The sequence below is a fragment of the Papio anubis genome, chromosome 10 (assembly GCF_008728515.1).
Source record: "Papio anubis isolate 15944 chromosome 10, Panubis1.0, whole genome shotgun sequence".
NCBI lineage: Eukaryota > Metazoa > Chordata > Mammalia > Primates > Cercopithecidae > Papio > Papio anubis.
The window spans coordinates 103729686-103750167 of NC_044985.1; positions in this window are offsets into that span (position 1 = coordinate 103729686).

The window sequence follows — 20482 nt, forward strand, 5'->3', positions numbered from 1 at the left end:
CATGGCTGCCAGCCCTACCTTTGCCCACTGTGGGTTACCTTCCTGCCTCGGGGCACCATTGCCCGGGGAGGCATTGTCGTGTGGTGCAGCCATGAGACCCGGGTTGCAGCACTAGCCTTGGTAAATCCACTGTCTGACTCTGAGCTTGACTCAGTGGCCTTATCTGTCAAAATCAAGTACTAGGTTACACCCTATGCATCTTGGCCAAGCCAAGAGCCAATGCCAGACTGCCTGGTTCTGAGGGCCGAGCCCTCCTCACTGCTCTGAACTTCAAGGGGCTGAGCATGCAGCTGTTTGTGGAAGCACAGAGTGGGGCTGACAGGTGACATACCTGAAACCGTCTACAGAGTCACCTGCCTGCTGGCTTGTCCAGGCTGTCTTCATTTCAGCTCTCGTGTGAGTAGCTGTTGTGGGGCATGACAGAAGCCAGCACAGCGAGGACAGACAGACAGATCTTATGGCTTCCTTCTCAGTGTTCCAGTTCCAAGGCCCTGTCCTGGCCTTTGAGGAGCCTCAGTTAGGACTGCACTATTCCACGATGACGTGCTCTAGGGCATCTGTAGATTGTCGAAGGGAAGATATTTTCAGCATTTTCTTAGGCATAGCAAGCAGATTTATTTGCCTGTCATTTGCAGGGTTAACAACAAAACACCCCCACAAAATAAAAAACAAACCCAGGCCCCATGCTGGCTGTTTCTCAGCTCTGCCTTCATTACTACCATTATCCTGGTTTATGAGAGCCAGCATGGATCTTTCAGTATTCTAGAAGTTTCTGAAACATTGTAGGGTGCAGGTTTAGCAGAGACAGTCTATTTTTCTAGCTTGTGTAAGTTGCCTTAGAGAATGCTTCTGTGTGGGCTTGATTTCCCTCCTTCCTTATTCATGTGAGTTGTCCTGATTCTAGCTTAATGATTTTGGGGGCGAACTGGGAAGGGGGCTGGGAATTAGTGACTTTGCATAAAAATAATACTAAAAGCTCTGTCTCTGGGGTCACCTGACATTTGCTTTCTCTCAGCAATCGATCAAAGTACAATGTTCTTTGGTGAGTTTCCTCTTTCTGATACATTTGATGGTGGTCCAGTAGAAAGGGATAGATTTTTGGAGTCAGTGAGATTTAGGTTCAAACCCCTCCTCTGTCACTTATAGGCTATTTAATCTTGCACAAGTTTGGAAATCACTGGAGCTTCTGTAAGAGAAGGAAGGGACCTTTTGTGACAAAGAAGGGCTATGGCATAGCTGTCAACAGCCCTCAGGTTTGCGGGGGGTGCTCACTGTACTAAGAATAGATTACTTATTGATTTTTGTTATTGTTTTTCTAGTAGTTCAGACAGAAGAAATAGTAATTAAATGCCATTTAGTGCTTATCAGGTGCTAGAAACTGTCTATTCATGCCTTTGGTCCTCACAATGACCCTGTGAGGGAGGTATGATTACCATCTCCATTTTTCAGAAGTAGAAATTAGAGCTCAAAGAAGTTAAGTAATTTGTCCAAGGCAACCCTGCCTGTAAGTGGTAAAGCCAGGGCTTAAATCATGGTGAATTTACTTCTTGTTTTAGGAGATTTTTCTTTGAGTTCTTCCATTTAAAAAAAAAAACTCTTTTAATATTAATTTATAATTTTACCTGTGGAAAGAAAACTGTTAACAGTGTAGAAGATGAGGACTCACTGGTTATAAAAAATCTTAAAAGAAAGAAGCAGAAACCCACCATCCTGCTATGTAACCTCAGAAAAGCAGCCCAATGTGAATATCGGTGGAATGGGTCTCAGCTGTGGCAAGAGAAGAGAGAACCAAGTTTGAGGGATCAAAGACACTGTGGCCACCCAATGAGTTTCATCTTAAGCATTACAAGGAATTAAGTGGCTCTTCTGAGTCTTGGAACTTTGGTTCTGTCATCTCTGCCTTGAGCCACTAGAGATGAGTTCTTGGTCTTTCTCTTCGTCATTCATCATGGAGGCCAGCTCAGACTTGGTTGAGTTCCTTTAGGTACTGATCCAGAAAAACGGAACCCCAGTTGGCTCCCTGTTCAATGAGTCGCATAACAAGCACCCACAGGGCTTGTCCCCGAACAATGGCGGCAGTGCTGTGTGAATGTCAACAGGGAATTTGTATTTGAAGCCTCTTTGTAAGTTCTAAATGGATAAGCAAATACAAAGACATATTGTTACAAGTGTAGTGGGTATTGAAGGTTGTAGTTTTGAAAAGGAAGGGGAACTGTTCGTGTTCTCCATTGGAAAGAAATAGGTAACTGGATAGAAATCATTTTAAGTAAGCAATGTTTAGAAGCAAATTAGAAATTGGGCACCTACGAGGCTCCCTCTGAGTGGGTGTGGTACTTGGAAAGGACACAAAGGCCTGAATTACTGGAGAAATTTAGGAAAGGGATGGTAGAACAGCACCTGAACATTGTGTTAAAATAAAAATACATTAAAGGAGTATGGGGCGAGATCAAGGAGAAGAGAGTTCTTGGCAGAGATTGCTGCTGTAATTTATCCCAGACCCTTTAATTCCTGACCACGACCCTGGGGAGGAGATTATCACCTCCCCCAGCTAGCACAATTGGCTGGTATGGAGGTTGTTAACTTGAGAAAATCACCAGAGATAGTATTGGGCAACTTCAAAAGTCCACTGTCTTTTTCAATGAGCTTGTTGTGAAAGGGCTTAAACAGAACACTAATAACAGCTAAAGATCTAGCTGCAGGTGGTTGTCTAATTCCAATCAAAATAACCTTCCCCAAGTCTTAGTGGATAAAGGAGGGCAGAATTAAAAAGGGAACCGAGAGTGATTTTTGGCACGGGCACCAAGTCTGTTGTGGAGGAAGACTATTGGTGTTGGCAGTGCACAGTTAGGTTTTTTCCCAGCAACAAATTTTTCTCTTCCCTTGATGGCTTCGAAGGTCTGTACACAAATGCCTTTGTGTCAGTTGTATACAGCTGCACACACCATGTGGTATTTGCTTTAGTTAACAGTACGGTGGAGGGAGAGTAGGTTGTTGGCTTTTGAAAGAATCAGAATTATTATATACAGGCATCTTTCTCCCTTACCTAGAAGCTCTCATGCTGACTGGAAAATATACTGTTTTCGAATTACGGACTTAATGCCCTTAGAGCTTCTTTCTTTGGGGGTAGTTTGTGTTTAATCAATGTTCTACTAGACTTTCCAAGCCACTGTTCCTTGGTGATGGATGTCACTTGAATAAAATTTTCTGCAGTCAGATAAGATTGCCAAATGCTAGATCCCACAAATTTTAACAGGTGTGTTTACTGCAGGATTTTCCAGAGCCTTCAATGTGCAAATTAGTTTTGAATCGCCTGCTAAGTGGTACTTTTTACTCCCCAAAATAAAAAAAAAGTTTGCTCCAAATCCCAAATTATCTGAGTTTTTTTTTTTTTTTTTTCCCACATATGCATCCTGGGAAATACTGTTCTCTTTAAAACTGCAGGAGTGGCCCCCATTGAGATGCAGGTTGAGCAAGCATTTCCTTAGAGTCCTGTGGTCCATAGCATTTCTGCTAAGATGCCAAGCTATCATGGAGCTGAGGCTGGAGTCAGGTTCAAATGCAGCATCCGGCAGCACACCATACAGGGGTGTGTGTGTGTGTGTGTGTGTGTGTGTGTGTGTGGTATGTGTTTGGGCTGGTGGTTGGAATGAGGACAAAAGAGGAAGTTGGAAGAAGAGATGAGAACTTGCTCCTTCCTGTTAGGAACACCCAAACTTGTGGATTCCTCCAAGAATCTTCCTTACTGGGCCTCAATTGTCAAAGCCTAGTCATAGGTGGAATTGTTGTAAAAGTCATTCCCAAGTGGCTCAGTATTTAAAGCTTGTCATTGACATGAGCAGATTTCTGCAGCTGAAAATAGTGACATCCAGTCATTTGGGCCAATTTGTGAATTTTCCTCAGGGATGTGAGCTTGGGAAGGTAATTTTATGCCAAGAAGAAAGTCACTGGAAACAGTTGTTTTCCTGAGAAGACATGCCCCCTATTTCCCTTAAAAAGAAGACAGGAACTTTCAGATGGCTGTAGTCCAGGAACCTCAAATACAGTTGGTGAATAATCCTCCCTAGCGTCATGAATCCTCATGGGGTCCATCATTTTGGCAGTCTTCCTTCTTGTTCCCTAAAAGGGTTTGAACTCAAGGTTTCTGGATCTGTGAAGGCTTCCACATCTTCCACCTAAATCATTTTTATTCACTGGACTGCAAGGGAAAAACCACACCAAAAGGACTCTCTCCATATCTGTCAGACTTCACGAGCAAAAGGAGAGCATTCCAGGAATGGCAGAGCCAGAAAAACCATAAAGATACACTTTTTGAAAGACAATCTGGAAATGGGGCTTAAAAAGGTTTTTGCTAAGCCTTGATCATGCCAAGTGAATTCTCTTTCAGTAATTAAAGAAGGAAACCTACCCCTTAAGAACTGAAGTTAGCAGCTATATCAGGTCAAAGGAACTTGGGAAGAGAACAGAATTGTTTATTAATCTTATAGTATCTCTTTCCTTATAAAACCCCAATAGTCTGCCTTATGCATGTTACTGTAACACTCAAATCAGGTCTGTTGGTTATTTATTTATTTAAGATGTTTGGCCTGTTTGGAAATTAAACACTTTCTTGGATTTCATCTCTTTGGGCCAATGGCAGACCTGTTGGGGGGTGATCCTAAGAGGATACAATAATAAAACCCTTAATAGGGTAGCACAACGGGAAAAAGCCAAAATGAATTAGCTTGCTGTGACATGGCTAACATCATTGCATTTATATATGTTTCATTAAGAGGGGGCTTGACAGCTTTATGAGGAAACAGTGGGGTTTGCAATGGAGGAAGGCCCTGTAACCCTGCCAAAGCTGATCTCTGCCTGTGCCATGCATGCTCTTTAATAGAATAATATTTGCACAGTGAAAATGTCATTTTAAATGACTGGTTTGATAATCCCTTAAGCTTTTAAATGATCTGCAAAGTCTGGAAATTCTACCCATGTTTAAAATTGACGGGAACATTAATGAATGCAAACATTAAAGGATGGTCCCCAGCTTTGTTTCCTGAGTCAGACATGGCTTACTGGGGTTTCTTTCCTCTTTTGTCCCTTGTGCTCTTTCTGTGACACAAGTGTACTCACCGAGCGGTTGCAGTGGCCTTCACTGCAGGGATGTCTTTGGGGTGGGACAGCTCAGCCTCTGGTGGGACATGGACTTCCCAGGATTGCTGCTAGCATGCAGTTCTTTCCTGCAGAGTAGAAAAGGCATCCCCTCTGGGAGGGAGCCTGCAGAAGGGAACCCCTTTGGGCAGAACAATTAGCAAAGGGCATGTGTCTCTCCAGCCCGTGCATCCTGAGCCAGGGTCTTAGTGTGGTGAGCACAGAGTAGGAAGAATTTAGCCCTTACTGGAGCCCTCTCAGGGAAAGTCCTGCACAACCATACGCAGCATCCCTGGTGATGTCTACCTTGTTTTGTTCAGACCCTCTTTGGACCAGGATAAAAGCCTCCCTGTCCCCTGGACAAATATCCTGTGCTCTGTGAGATTTGGGGAGGGCTTTTCCTTGGGAGGACAAAGCCCCATTCAATCCCTTCCTCCTTTCAATGACTCTCGAAAAGGGTAGGAAGGCTTGTGTAAGGATTACCTTCTCAAGAATCAAGCAATAGATGGAGGCTTGGCAAACGAAAGCTTCAGGGCCAAATCTGGTCCTCTGTTGTTATAAATAAAGTTTTATTGGAACACCATCATACCCATTCATGTATTGACCGTGGCTGCTTTCCTGTGACAATGGCAGAGCTGGATAGTTGTAATAGAGACTGTATGGTCCATAGAGCCTAGAATATTTGCCATCTGGCTCTTTACAGAAAAATCCTGCAGATCCCTGCCCCAGAACACTGGACAAAATGAGGTAGAATCCCTGGCTGGAGTCCTGGCTCTGTCAATTTTTGTATGTCCTTGGGCAAGTTACTTAATCTCTCTTTTTCTTAGGTTTCTCATAAGTAACATGGGGATGTTTCTGCTTTGCCCACTTCGTGCAGCTGCTGTGAGGATCTGATGATTAAATAGAAAAGTGCTGTACATGTGTGAGGTCTGCCAAGGTCTAGCGATGGGACCTTGGGGAAAGCCTCTTGACCTCTTTAGAGCTATTTCTTCATCCGTAAAACAAGAGAGGTGCTCTAGATTAACACTCATCAGACTTTAATGTCCACATGTTCACCTGGAGATTTTGGTAAGATGCAGGTTCTGATTTGGCAGGTCTGGGGTGGGGGGTGAGATTCTGCATTTTTTACCAGCTCCCAGAAGACGCTGATGCTGCTGGGCTGGTGTATTCATTGAGGTGCTCCAGAGAAACAGAACCAATAGGATGTATATATGTAGAAAGAGATTTAAGGAATTGGCTCACTCAGTAATGGAGGTTGGCAAGTCCAAAATATACTGGGTGAACTGTCAGCTTGGAAACTCAGGAAAGAGCCTTTATTGCTGTTCGAGTCCGATGGCCATCTGTGGCAGAATTCCATCTTGCTTGCGAGAGGTCAGTCTTTTGTTCAATTCAGGTTCTCAGCTGATTGAACGAGGTCCAATATGGTGGGCAACTGCTTTACTCAAAGTCCGCTGATTTAAATGTTAACTTCATGTAAAACCACTCACAGAAAGATCCAGAATAATGTTTGACCAACTATTTGGGCACCCTGTAACCCAGCCAACCTGTACAACTAACCATCACAACTGGGTACCGCACTCGGAGGAGCGAGGGGCCAGATGATCTTGGTGGTACTCTCTGCTCGTGTAATTGATGAGCAACCTGCAAATGCGGTTATAACCATAACAGTCACTTTCCCAGGCACCCCTCTCCCAGCTCATAGCCTAACCCTGTATCTGGTGAGAAGAGGTGGTTATTTCTCCACTTCCAGGAGGGCTCTGGCCAAACCCTTCGTCTGGCAGCCAGGTGGCTTGACAGAGCAGCTGGTGGCAGGCTGAACCTTCCTGGCTGGCCTTAGCCTGGAAGCAGCTGGAAGGTGTCCCACCTCTGCTTTCTGCCCCAGAAAGCAAAAGTAGTTAGTGGCAATCTGGTGTGTGGAGATTGCAGAATTTGAATCCTTCTGCATTTCACTGAAGTGAAATGTCTCCTGTGCTCCCACTGGCTGCTAGCGCTGCCAAAAAATTCTCTCAGGCTTTTGTTTCCGACCACATTTTCCACAGGCCAGTAGAGGCTATTGGCTGTTTGTCCCAATTGCCACCTGAAGTGGTAAGGCCTTTTAAGGAGAGGATTGTCCTGTAGGCAGGGTCAGAGCCAAGGTTTCTGCCTCTGTGGGGTAGAGCAGGTGAGAGAGGAGGGAATGGGAAGATGGGTCTGTGGGTGGTGCTAGAGAAACACATTAAAGTGATTATTTGCCAACAATTGCCCATCAAGCAGGTCCGGGTGCTAGATTAGACCCAGATACACTGGGAAGCAGTACAGGATATGATGTAAAAAGATGCAATTTTAGACTCAGACGAACCTGGGTTCAAATCCCACCTTTGCCTCTTTTTCCAGCGGCACTTGGGCAAGATTCTTAACCTCTCTGTAGTTCAGTTTTCTCACTGCTTTGTTGTGAGAATAAATGAAATGATACCTATTTTTCCATTCAGAAATCCTCTGGGGCTCCCTGTTTCCTTCTCATCAACTTCCAGATACCCTCTGATTGGATCTGGGATCCTGCTGAGCTCAGTCTGTGGCACTAATAGAAATCCAGCAAAAATTCAGCTGACAAATATCAGGCCCTGAAGGCCATACACACAATGTATGTTTTTTACAAAGGAAAATGAAGCAGAATAAATCACTAATTTGATCAATTCACATTTTAATCCTTTAGCTCATGAGTTCTGGAAACTTCACCAAGTTCCTTGACTCCTTTGTGTTTTGGTTTCCTCTTCTGTAAAAGGATAACCACTGGGCTTGTTTGCTGGGATTGTTGTGAGGATTAGATGAGATAATATAGCCAAAGCTTTAGTGCAGACCGGGTACACAGTAAACCCTATCACTTAGCTCTTGTTGCACCTGTTATTTCGAGATCCCCAGGTGTGTTCAGCTGTGTTAAGAAAGGGTTTGCAGAGTAGTGGTTGTGGATTCCCTGGGCAACTATGGCCTTCAAGATGCTTTAAAAGCTGGGGAACCAAGCCAAATCTCTGGGCTATGCTCCCTCACAAACCTTGGGTAGATAAAACTTAGGGTAGACCTGGCCCACAGTTTCACTTGAACTGGACTCTTGACCCTTTTTAACCCTTGCTCTTTTCTCCAAGGCTGTGCGAGGGCTTTATTGCTTGTTTCTTGAAGCCACCTTTATGCTTTCTTCTTTACACCCTGTATCTAGTTTCTCATCAGGACCTTGAGTCTTTCTCTACCGTGTTTCACACCAATGCTTCTTTGCTGTTTCTATTAGCCCGTCTTGCCTTGGCCTTCTTCCTTGGGCATCTGGCCTGCTGCAATAGCTCGAGGCCAGCAGCTTTCAACCCTGGCCACACCAAAATCACCTGGGGGAAGTTTTAACAAAAGAATGCAATCCTAAAGCACCAAGCCCCAAGATTTTGATTCAGTGAGTCAGGGATGGAACCACAGACATCTGTGTTTTAAAGTCTCCCTAGGTGATTCCAATTTGCAGCCTGGGTTAAGAACCTCTGTTAGAGGCTTTCCTGTGTTCAGTTGCCAAATCAAGAGCCCAGAAGCTTTGAGAACTTTGCTTTTCTCATCTGCAGAGGGGATAGTCCTGCCGTCCACCCAACCAATGAGATTGGATTGTATGCTTCAACCCCAGCTCAAACGCCCGTTAAACAGACAAGCAACCATGTTTCTCTCAGATCATGTTTTGCCTTTCGTTGTATTTATTTGAGCACTTATGTCGTTCATTAGACCATAAGCTGCTTGGGAAATGATCCACAGCATGTTTAACTTTGTACCTCCCGTAATGTTTAGTATAGGGGCTTGACACATAGTAAATATTCAATATATGATCATTGGATTGATTTTCAGTTGTTTTGTGTGCCCTGCAGGGTCTGGAACAGTGCTGAGAGCATAGTAAACACTCAATAAACACTGATTGATTGATTAATGTATCTATTCAAAACCTATATAGAGAAAATGGAGGGCACAGAAACAGACCCAGCCTTATATTAACTGAATGGTGGTAGGGAAGTAATTTAACTCTGAGTGCCTTTGCCTTTGGTGTGGGTACGTGCAAGAGCTCATGGAAATACATGTACACAGGCACTGACATACACACACATACAGACTTCTTGGAAATTCAAGAACTCATCCTCTGCTTAGATGATCCTCTCTGCTACTACTTGGTGGAAACTGAAATGTCAAATGAGGACATTGGTAGACTTAGTTTAGTCCTGCTCACAGTAATAAAATAATTTAATATAAAAGTATTTTGGAAAGTACCAACACGTGCAAGTTATTACAAATGGGTTAGGCATCAACAGGTTGGGACTGTAGATGCTTGGGTTCTAGTCTCTGGGCAGCCATTCACCTGTTGGACAATATTGGCCACATCCCTTAATGTCCCTGAACTTCAACTTCCACATCTGGAAATAAAGGTTTGGATTAAATCAGCAATTCTTATGCCCTGAAATACAGCCAAAAGAACACTGATTTTTCAGAATATTAAAGATGTTAATAGATGTTCAAGACAAAGCAACCAATAAACAAATCTTTGGGAAACAAACAAAGTTGTTTTGGACATACTATTATACTTAAGCCAAATGAAATAACTTTCTCTAGGACTTCTCAGGGACTTTGTTTTTTGATGTTTCTGTGACTCACCAAGGGGATGTGGAAAGGTTACTTGCAAGGCATTTGGCTCTGAAACACTCTCCCTCCTCCCCAGAAAGCTTATTACCAGTTGGAGGTATTTGCAAACTCTCGCTCAGCAGCGGCTGATCCTCAGTGTACCCTGGTATTTTGTTAAGATAACCACCTCACAGGTTGCTTCTAGGCACTGGCTCACTATGAAGAAAATCTCCTTGTCTGTGATGCTCTTACCTCAGTTTTGTTGGTCTTACCTGTCCTTCATTAATTCACCACTTTCAGGAAGTCTTCCCACCTTGCTCCATCCCATAGTGATAGCCCCTGACCTGAAAGCAGTTAATGCAGCAGAGTAAAAAGAGGAAGGACTTCACAGTCAGACAGCCAACGTTTGAATCCTGGCTCTACCAGCTGTGTGGGTACCTGGTCAAGCCATAGCCTCTCTGAGTCTCATTGCGCTTGTCTGTACTTTGTGGGTAATACTCTGTGGGCATTTGGGGTTTGTACCATGCAGTATTTACTTGCCCTTTGTTGCAGATGGCGTCTCACTCTGTCTGCCCAGGCTGGAGTGAAGTGGCGCAATCTTGGCTCACGGCAACTTCCATCTCCTGAATTCAAGCAATTGTCCTGCCTCAGCCTCCCAAATAGCTCAGATTACAGGTGCACCCCACCATGCCTGGCTAATTTTTTGTATTTTTAGTAGAGATGGGGTTTCACCATGCTGGCCAGGCTGGTCTTGAACTTCTGACCTCACGACTGGCCCATCCCAGTCTCCCAAAGTGCTGGGATTACAGGCGTGAGCCACCGTGCCTGGACTACTTGTCCTTCTTCTAGTATAACATTAGGCGAAATTTCCCTCTGGGACCCATCCCAGCCATGCTCTGAGCCAAGGTGGGGGTAGGCGCCCAGGCCCAAGGCACCACAGTATCACATTCCCCTGGCCATAGCAATGGGCCATGGACACAATCAAGATCAATGAAACACAGTATTACTTTGCTAATATTTCTGAAAAAGAGGCTCTTGCTTTTTTCTACTGGATTTGAAACTTAGGGAAGATAAAGCGTGAGGATGCTGCAACCATCTTACAACTGTGAGGGGAGAGCCTTTCTGGTAATGGAATCAACACAGTAGAATATAGGCTTCATGGTTGGAGTTTCAGCAGCCATCTTGGACCATGAGGTGACCTTGGGAATGGAAATCATAGAAGATGCCTAGGTTCCTGCCACCATGAACGCTATTCCAGTTTTGGACTATTTTTTATCATTTGAAAGTGAGAAGTAAATGTCTATTACATTTAAGCCACTGTCACTTTTTTTGTTATTCACAGCTGAACCTCATCTTAACCCATGGTTTGAGTCAGCTTTTGTTTTCTTTGCTTGTTTATTTTTAAACAGAAAGGGTCCTATCTGACATAGTATCCCACCCCTACGGTAGGATTATGTTATGGGTTGAACTGTGTCACCCCCAATTTCATGTGAAGTTGTAATATCTAGCCCCCAAATGTGACCGTATTTGGAGACAAGGTATTTAAAGAGGTAATTATATCAAAATTATGTCTTTAGTGTGGACCCTAATCCAATATGACTGGGATCCTTGTAAGTAGAAGAAATTTGGACACAGACATGTGTGTTAAACAGAGGAAAGGGAAGAATGAGAAGCGGGCCATATGCAAGCCAAGGAGAGAGGCCTGGGGATAAAACCAGCTCTACCAAAAGCTTCATCTTGGACTTTCAGCCTCTACAACTACAAAGAAATAAATCTCTGTTGCTTAAAGCCACTCTGTCTGTAGGACTTTGTTATGGCAGTCCTAGCAGACTACTACAGAGTAAATGAAATAATCATGTCTAGTAGGCATCTAGCTCAGTGTTTGTAGCTAGGAACCCTCAACAAATGCGACTTCTTGTTCCCCATGCACTAACTCATACTGTCAGGAAACTCTCTACGGGGCAATGTGCTCCATTTTCCTAACTAGATCCTTGAAGGCTCCGAAGCACCTGAGTCAGGACTATTATGTGTATTAGAATGTTCAATAGATGCTTATTGATTAATTAGGACTCCCTAGGCCATGCTAGGCAGGCAGAGATGGATTAAGTTGTTTAATAAAGTCTCCCCTAATGCACCGTACTTCTCTGGCAGCCTTTTTCTTTAAAGGGAGAAAAGAAGGAGAAGGCAGCTTTTACAGCGGGTTGAAATATCCTCGAAGAAACTGTCAGGGGAAATAGTCATGGAGATGAAGTTGACAGAGTGATGGCCAGGCAGCCCTTTACGATTAGTTTCAGGCTACCAGTTATGTCTGTTTTAATCTGGAGGATGTTTCGGTAATGAAGTGAGTGCGTGAATCTCAATAATGCAAAGTTAATGTTGTTAGCCACCATCATTGCTTCACTTTTGTCCAACAGGGATTTTTGTATTTTTATTTTTATTATTATTATCCTCCTTCAGAGCTGTCAGAGGATGGAAATATTCCACTCACTGTTATTTTTGAGAACAGTAAGTGAATGTTAGCCCTTCTGCCCCTCAAATCCATAGCAACAAACCTATTCCTTTTAAAACCTAATTTCAAAACGGTGGCTAGACCTAGAAATCTATCCTTTTAAGCTCACATGTGGTATGGCCGAGGTTATATCTTCACTCCTGTAATTTTCCTCTGGGGAACGACTAGATGTTCGCTAACAAAGTATTGGTTAAATTTCACCCACTGGGAGAAAGAAAACTGATAAAAATGTGTCACATTGGCTGGGTGTAGGGCTACAGAAGATTTTTTTTTTCTCCTGTAGCTGGTAAAGATGTAATGATGTTATTTGATCCTGTGCCCTTCTCTGGGTAAAGTGGCAAATAATGTATTTATCTGGATAATTAAGCAAATGGGAAAAACAGAAGGAAAACCAAACAAACAAAATCCATATTTTGTCTGGGCTTGGAGAAGTTTTTCCTGAGATAAGATGAGGGAGGAAAGGTGAGATGAATTTATTCAGATAATTGCCTCACTTCTCTAGCTCACTTTGTGCAGGCAGATGGTCTCATCCTTGGAGGTCTAGCCTTTCTGTGGTATTGGCTCTTTTTAAACCGTTATCAGGATAAGCTATCTGAGAGTATCCCCTCTAAAACCATACAATTTTCTTTGAAGGGATGCCGCAGAAGTTCCATTAGGCAGCGAACTCCTAGTAAGTATATTAGAGGAATAATCTTGTCTCATCGGGGCTACTGATACTTCTTATTTTAAAAATTTCCCTGTATCTGATTCTGTCAAAAGAAACACTCTTTTAAGAAATATGCTGATTACTAAGCATTCTATTAAATGCTTTATGGCTGAATGTTTTTTCCTTACCAATTAGCATCAGATAGCGTCAGCTTATAAATACCCTATGTCAAAAGAAAGCTTTGGAGAAATTCACCATTATTTCTACATTTCAACGTTGAATAATATGAGGAGAATCTTATTGTTAACTGTTAGTTTTTGGATGTTTAGCCTCTTTATTTGTCTATAGTTTGTAAAAAGAGTCTGTAGACAGGTGTGTGTGTGTGTGTGTGTGTGTGTGTGTGCGCACGCGTGCGCGTAAATAGAAGAGTCTATTTTTGATTCTTAGAGATACCTGGAAGGACTATTAGTTTACCTATAGTAAGCAAACCCCAATGGTCTGAGACAGGGAGAGAGTCCTGTCCTGCCCTGGATACATAGGGCATCCTTGGAGCTGTTGGGCAGGTCTGCTGCTGTTACCCCCTTCAATAAGAGTTCTCCTCTCTCCCCAGCACCATCAGGTGGCTGATAGACTGGGCCCTGTGAGTAGGAGAGGGGTTAACATGGAGGCAGCCACCAAGGGCATGTGATGGGGGCCTCTTCCGAGGGGGTTGATGGGCACATACTCAGCAAGTGTTATATAAATGGGCCAAAGATGGTCTCTGTATATTGGCCCCTGGGTTGTTTATTTCTTCACTTCAGGCTGAGATTCATTAGCTCAAAGGCCTATTGGTGCCAAATTCAGTTTTTTTTACACGTCCAATTATTTTAAAAATAGCCCAAACAAGCAGATTTTTAGCCACTGAGGGCCTGCTTGCTTTGCATATCCTGCAAAACCTCACCTCCCCTCTGCTGGCCTTTGAAAGGCAGGGCCTTATGCTTACAAGACCCAAGCAGCTCCCATCCTTCCACGCTCTCTGACCTAGACCCACTCTACCATCCTGCAGAGGAACATCTCGTGGACATAACCCTCCTCTTTGCTCCCCCCTTCTGGTCCCCCTCTCTCCCAAGAGTCCCCTGGTTCTCTTGCCCTTCAGAGCAGTAGTTCCTTCTGGACAGTCCCATGATATGAAGGGCTTCTCCTCTAATGCAACCTTGTCCAAATGTCTCCCAGTAAAACTCATTGGGGGTTATTATTTTCTTTATTAGCCCTCAAATTCTTCGAACTCTCACAGTATATTATGATCAAGGTCCTGTTACTCTTGGCCATCAGCTCCATACCCTGTCTCTGAACTGAAGGGCTATACGTAGATTTGATTGCACTGTTTCTTTTCTTTCTCTCTGTGTGTATACCTCTTCTAATTGGGACAATGCTCAGTCTTCCAAATCCTGTCTGTTCTGAAACACCCACAGGAATAAATTATCTTACCTACTAAGAGGCAATCATTGATTGGTAATGTTTTTGCTGCTTAAGTATAATGGAAAGTACATAGATGTCATTTTATTATTGTTCCCTATAAACTTCAAAGTACATTTTAGCCTTTGTGATTATATACACACACACACACTCTCTCTCTCTCTCTATATATATATGTATATAATGAAATATAAAAAAGAGTCAACTTTTTTTTAACACAAGAGACAAAGGAAAGAGTGGAGTTTGTGGTGGAGAAAGAATGAGACATAGAAATAAAATTAGTATCCAACAATTATTTAAGACTGCTTCATGTCATTTGCTAATCTTGTTTTTATAACTAGATTACAAACTTTGTGAGATCATGAATAAATGTCTTATTCCTTTACCATCTATGTCCTGCTGCAATATTGGATTAGTATTTGTTCTCAATAAATTTGTTGATAAACGCAAAGGTGGAGAAGAGGAAGTTGACTGGGGAAAAGAAGAGATGGAGGGAAATAAGAGGACAAGGGCTTAGCGAGGAAGAGAGAAAGCTAGGAAAGGAAGCTTAGCCAAGTGACCTTAGGCAAAAGTCTTTGAGCTTCAAATTACTAACCTATACATGGGGATAAGATGGCAGGTGTGACTGGATAGGGATGTGGAGTGACTTTTAATGGGGCATAGGTACACTTGCGGGTTGCGTCTTTTCCTATGCCAAAAAACCCATGAAGGTGGCCCTCAGAAGAGCAGGTGACCACCTGGGCTCTGGAATCACCTGCAGAGTCTCAGAGCATTAGTTAGGAAGAAGGTGCCGGGGGGACCAGTTTAGAAGAGTAGTCCCGTTTTCTGGGGGAGATGTTATCTAGTTAGACTCCTTGTAGTTTTGGGGCTCAGAAGGGAAGGTCCAGACCTCTGGGCAATGAATCCTAGGGGAGGAAAGCAGCCCCCGGACTCTGTGTTGGTAGATCCTGGTTACTCCTTCACTGAGCTCTCTAGGCTCACGTGGCAGCTGGATGTGGTCACTACACATGGTTTACAGCTGGATGTAAACCAAAGCACTCAGAGCTAGATTTGGGCGTCCTAGCCCCTGGAGGCTCCCTCAGAGGAGCTGAGTACTGAGGGAATGGCTGATGTTCCTAGAAAGAGGTGTAACCACCGGCCCTGGAGAAATGTTCACAGACAGTGTGGATTATCAAAGGGTGAGAGGAGTCTTAAAAGGGAGACATTAGACTCCCTGCTAATAAGGCCTGTGGAGATTTGGATGATTGATTAGAAGAAGAAGAGACAATGGGATTCATACTTGACATTTACGAAGCAGTTCCGGCCAGTTATACTGTGATTACACATGCTGCTTCCCTCCCCGTGCATGAGGAGCCGGATATGTATTCCAAGGCAAGACAAGGACAGTTATAAAAAGATTTAGGAAGATGCCAAGGTTATGGATTGGAAACCTCTGTTGTTCTAAATCGTGTAGCATCGCTTGGGCTTTCTCCCTGGTGCAATTATGTTACAGAAAAATCGCTTTCATACTGGTGTCCACAGCATGTGGACAACATCAGGGAGTTTAAAAGGCCTTCATGGTTGAGAATCTTGGATTGAACACCACATAACTGGCTTCAAAATCTCTGAAAAAAATGGATGCTTGAAAATGTATAATAACTTACCTAGAGGATCACTTGATTTTTTATTGAAGGTAATTAAAAATAAAATGACTTCTTCTTGATTCAATTTGTTATTCTTCACCCTCATCTGCCATTGCCAAAAGTTATCCATTTCATAGAAATTTACTAATATGTTTACATACCGGGTACATTTTTTACTTATAATTTAAAAATCTTCTTTGTATTCCACTCTCATCTTTCATTCCTAAATGCATTTATTTATGATTTTGCTTTTTATGCTTATTGATTAGTTTATTCAGAGATTTGTCTATTTTACTGAATTTTCAAGGAACCAATTATTGGTATCATTTATCAACTTCGCTTTTCTATTTTTAATTCATTTATGTATTTATTTATCTTTATTATCTTCTTCCCTTGCTTGAGTTCCATTTTGCCATTTTTTTAGTTTCTTGAGTTGAAAACTTTATTATCTTACCTTCTGTTAAAATAGTAGGAAATATATGTGGTTATGTATTATATGATAGTACAGTTTTAACCATATCCTATAAATACATGTATGCGTGTATATATATGTGTATAAATAAAAATAAATTTTAAAACAAAAATATTATACAATATTGCAGATATCTGTTGGTGAGGCCTGGTGAGGCCTCAGGAAGCTCAGGGAGCTTCCAATCATGGCAGAAGGTGAGGTGGGAACAGGCATATCATGTGGTAAGACAGGGAGCGAGAGTGATGCCAGGCTCTTTGAAACAACCAGCTCTTGTGTGAACTCAGAGTGAAAACTCACTCATTACCAAGGGGACGGCACCAAGCCATTCATGAAGGATCCGCCCCCATGACCCAAACACCTCCCACCAGGCCCCGCCTCCAACACTGGGAATCACATTTCAACATGATATTTGGAAGGGACAAATATCCAAACATATCACATTTGTTATTAATTTCCAGTTTTACTGTGTTGCATTCAGAGAATGTGGCCTAATCACTTCTAATTTTTAGAACGCATTAAGGATTTTTAGTACAATCCTTAAAAAGCAGAGCAGGTGTTTCTCCGTAAGATAGGGAGAACACACACCCACCCCCCCACCCCCCCCCCACAAACACACACATGCCAATGTAACCTTATAGATTCAAAACATCATTTTTTCTCTTGTTTTCTGATTACTTGACCTGTCATAGATTGATAATAATATAATAAAGTCTTTATTTGTAAATGAGTGCCAAAGGCAGTGTGATGAGTTAATACTTTGGAATTAGAAAAACCTGTTTTCAGATCTCAGCTCCATCTCTCAGTAGCAAAGACTTTCGCAAAAGCAGTATCTGAGACAAAGATTTGAGTACAAGTTAATTATTTGATAGGTGACAGGAACACTGCTAAGGAAGTTAAGAAATGAATCAGAGAAGAGAAGGCAGCACTATTTTAGTAAAATAGGTGTCTGTGTTGCTTGATATTTATTTATTCTTTGATAATTGAGGTTTAATTTATTTGCTGTGAAAACCATAGATCTTAATTGTACAGTTTGATGAATTTTCATAAATATAAACATCCGTGTAACTTATACCCCTATTAAGGTATAGAACATTTTTATCACCCCAGAAAACTCCTTCCCAGTCAGTTCTGTCATCCTCTAGAGGCAATCATTATCCTGACTTCAATCCCATAAATTGATTTCACGCACTCTACAACTATACATAAATGGAGTCCTAGAGTGTGCACTCTTTTGTATCTAGCTTCGCTTCTTTCACTCAGCATGTCAGTGAGATTCACTATGTCTTTGCATGTTTCAGTGGTTAGTTTTTATTGCTGAGTAGTATTCCATTGTATTAATATATTATAATTTATTTTTCTATTGTTTTGTTGATAACCATTTGCACTGTTTTCTGAAGAATATGAATAAAGCTGCTGTGAACATTCTTGTATTGTTTTTTTGGGGGAAATCTGTCTTTATTTTGAGGAATGTTGTGGTTTGAATATATTCTTTCCGAAATTTAGGTGTTGCCAGTGTGATAGTATTAAGAGATAGGACTTTAAAGAAGTAATTAGATCACAAGGGCTCGTCCCTGTTGCATGGGATTAAATAGAAGAAGCTTCACGCAGTCTTTGGCTCACTTGCCCTTTCACCTTCTGCCGGGTGAGGACACAGCATTCCTCCTTTTGCGGGATGCCGCCGTCACCAGACAGCCAGCTGCACCTGCTAGTGCTTTGATCTTAGACTTCTCAGCCTCCAACACTACAAGAAAGAAATTTCTATTCTTTATAAATTAACCAGGCTCAGGAATTCTGTTGTAGCAGCAACAAAATGAACGAGGACAGAAATTAGTACCAGAGAAGTGGGGGTGTTGCTACAACAGAAACCTAAAATTATGGAAGTGGCTTTGGAACTGGGTAGTGGGTAGAGGCTGAGACTGTTTTCAAGTGAATGCTGGAAAAAGCCTGTATGGTTGTGAACAGAGAATTAAGGGAAATTCTAATGAGGGCTTGAAGAAGAGAGGTGTAGGAATAGCCTCTGTCTTCTTAGTGATCACTTAAATGGTTGTGACCAGAATGTTCATAGAGACACGGGCAGTAATGACTATCCTGATGAAGCCTCAGATGGAAGTGAGGAACGAGGTATTGGAAACTGGAGGAAAGACCGCTCTTGTTATGATGGCAGAGAACTTGGCTGAAGTATGTCCAAATCCTAGGACTTTTAAAAAGCAATGAACTAGGATATTTGGATATGAGCAATGAACTAGGATATTTGGATATGAGCAATGAACTAGGATATTTGGCAGAAGAAATCTCTAAGCAGCAAAGTGTTCAGGGTGCTGCATGGCTTCTCTTAACTGCTTATAGCAAGATGTGGGGAAACAGAAATGACTTAGAGGCAGGATTGATAATCAAAAGGGAAGTAGAACATAAAAATTTGAAAAATTCTCAGCCTGGCCATGTAAAGAGTAAAAAGGTATGTTTACGAGAGAAAACCAATGGTATGACCAGGTGACCATTTGAGAAGGGGGTTAGTATGGCTAGAAGGAAGCCAGGTGCTCTTCATCAGAACAATGACCCCAAAGCTTTTCAGAGATCTTCGAGGCTGCCATGCCCATCACAGACTCAGAGTGCCAGGGCCTTGAGGGCATAATGGTTTCAAGTGAGGAGTACAGGGCACCCATGGGACCTTTGGATCTTGTTGCTCAGCCACCTTATTTCTCTGCTCCCTGCATTCCAGTGCAATGCTCCGTGGCTGCCTCAGCTGTGTCTCAGGCACACCCAGACAGAGCTCAAGCTGCTGCTTCAGAGGGCACAAGCAATGAGCCTTGGTGCTTGTCCATATGGTGCTAATTCTTCAGGTACACAGAGTGCAAGAACTGTGGAGGTATGGCTTCCCCAACCATCATTTCAAAGGATGCCTCAGAGAGCTTTAGGACCTTGGCAGAAACCTGGTGCATCGGCAGAGTCACCATAGAGTACTCACTAGGGCAACATCCAGCATAGCCATGGGGCTGGTGCCACCACAGAGAGTAGTTCTTAGGGCAATGCCTAGTGGAGCTATGGGAATGGGGCCACTCCTGAGATCCCAGACATGCAGAGCCACCAGTGTGTAACACCAGCCTGAGAGATCTGCAGGAACTGTACTATGCTCATGACAGGTGAGGCATGAGATGCTCCCAGTAAAGTCAGGGGGCAGGGTCCTCTGGATTCTTGGGGACCCAACCTCTACCCCAGTGTGTTTGGAAGGTGGGACATGGAGTCAAAGATTATTCTCAAACCTTAAGATTTAATTGTTTGGCTTGTTGTGTTTTGGACTTAATTTGATACTGGTTACCCCTTTCTTCTCGCCCATTTCTTCCTTTTGGAACAGAAATGTCTGTCCTGTGCCTGTTCCACCATTGTATTTTGGAAGCACGTAATTTGTTTGATTTTACAAGTTCACAGCTGGAGGGCAATTTACCTCAGGATGAAACACACTTTTGAATCTCACCCATATCTGATTTAGATGATATCTAGATGAGATGCTAAACTTTAGACATTTGAGTTGATTCTGGCACAAGCTAAAACTTTTGGGGGGCTATTGGGATAAAATGCATGTAATTTGCCTGTGAGAATGACATGAATTTTGGAGGGCCAGGGGCAGAATGCTATGGTTTAAATATGTTCCCACTAAAATTCAGGTATTGCCAACGTGATAGTGTTAACAGGTGGGGCCTGTAAAAGGTAATTAGGCCATGAAGGTTCCTTTATTATGAGTAGGATTAAGGTCCTTATCAAAGAGGCTTCATGCAGCATTTAGTTTGCTTGCCCTTCCTGTTTCTCCTAGGCGAGGACACGATGTTCCTCTACTGTCGTGGATGCAGCCCTCACCAGACGACTGAACCTGCCAGTGCCTTGTTCTTGGACTTCCTAGCCTTCAGAACTGTGAGTAGTCTATTTCTGTTCTTTGTAAATTACCTAGTTCAGGTGTTCTGTTATACCAGTGCAAAATGGATGAAGATGGGGAAATATCTAGGGATTAAATTGATGGACCATAGGTAGATGTATGCTTAACTGCA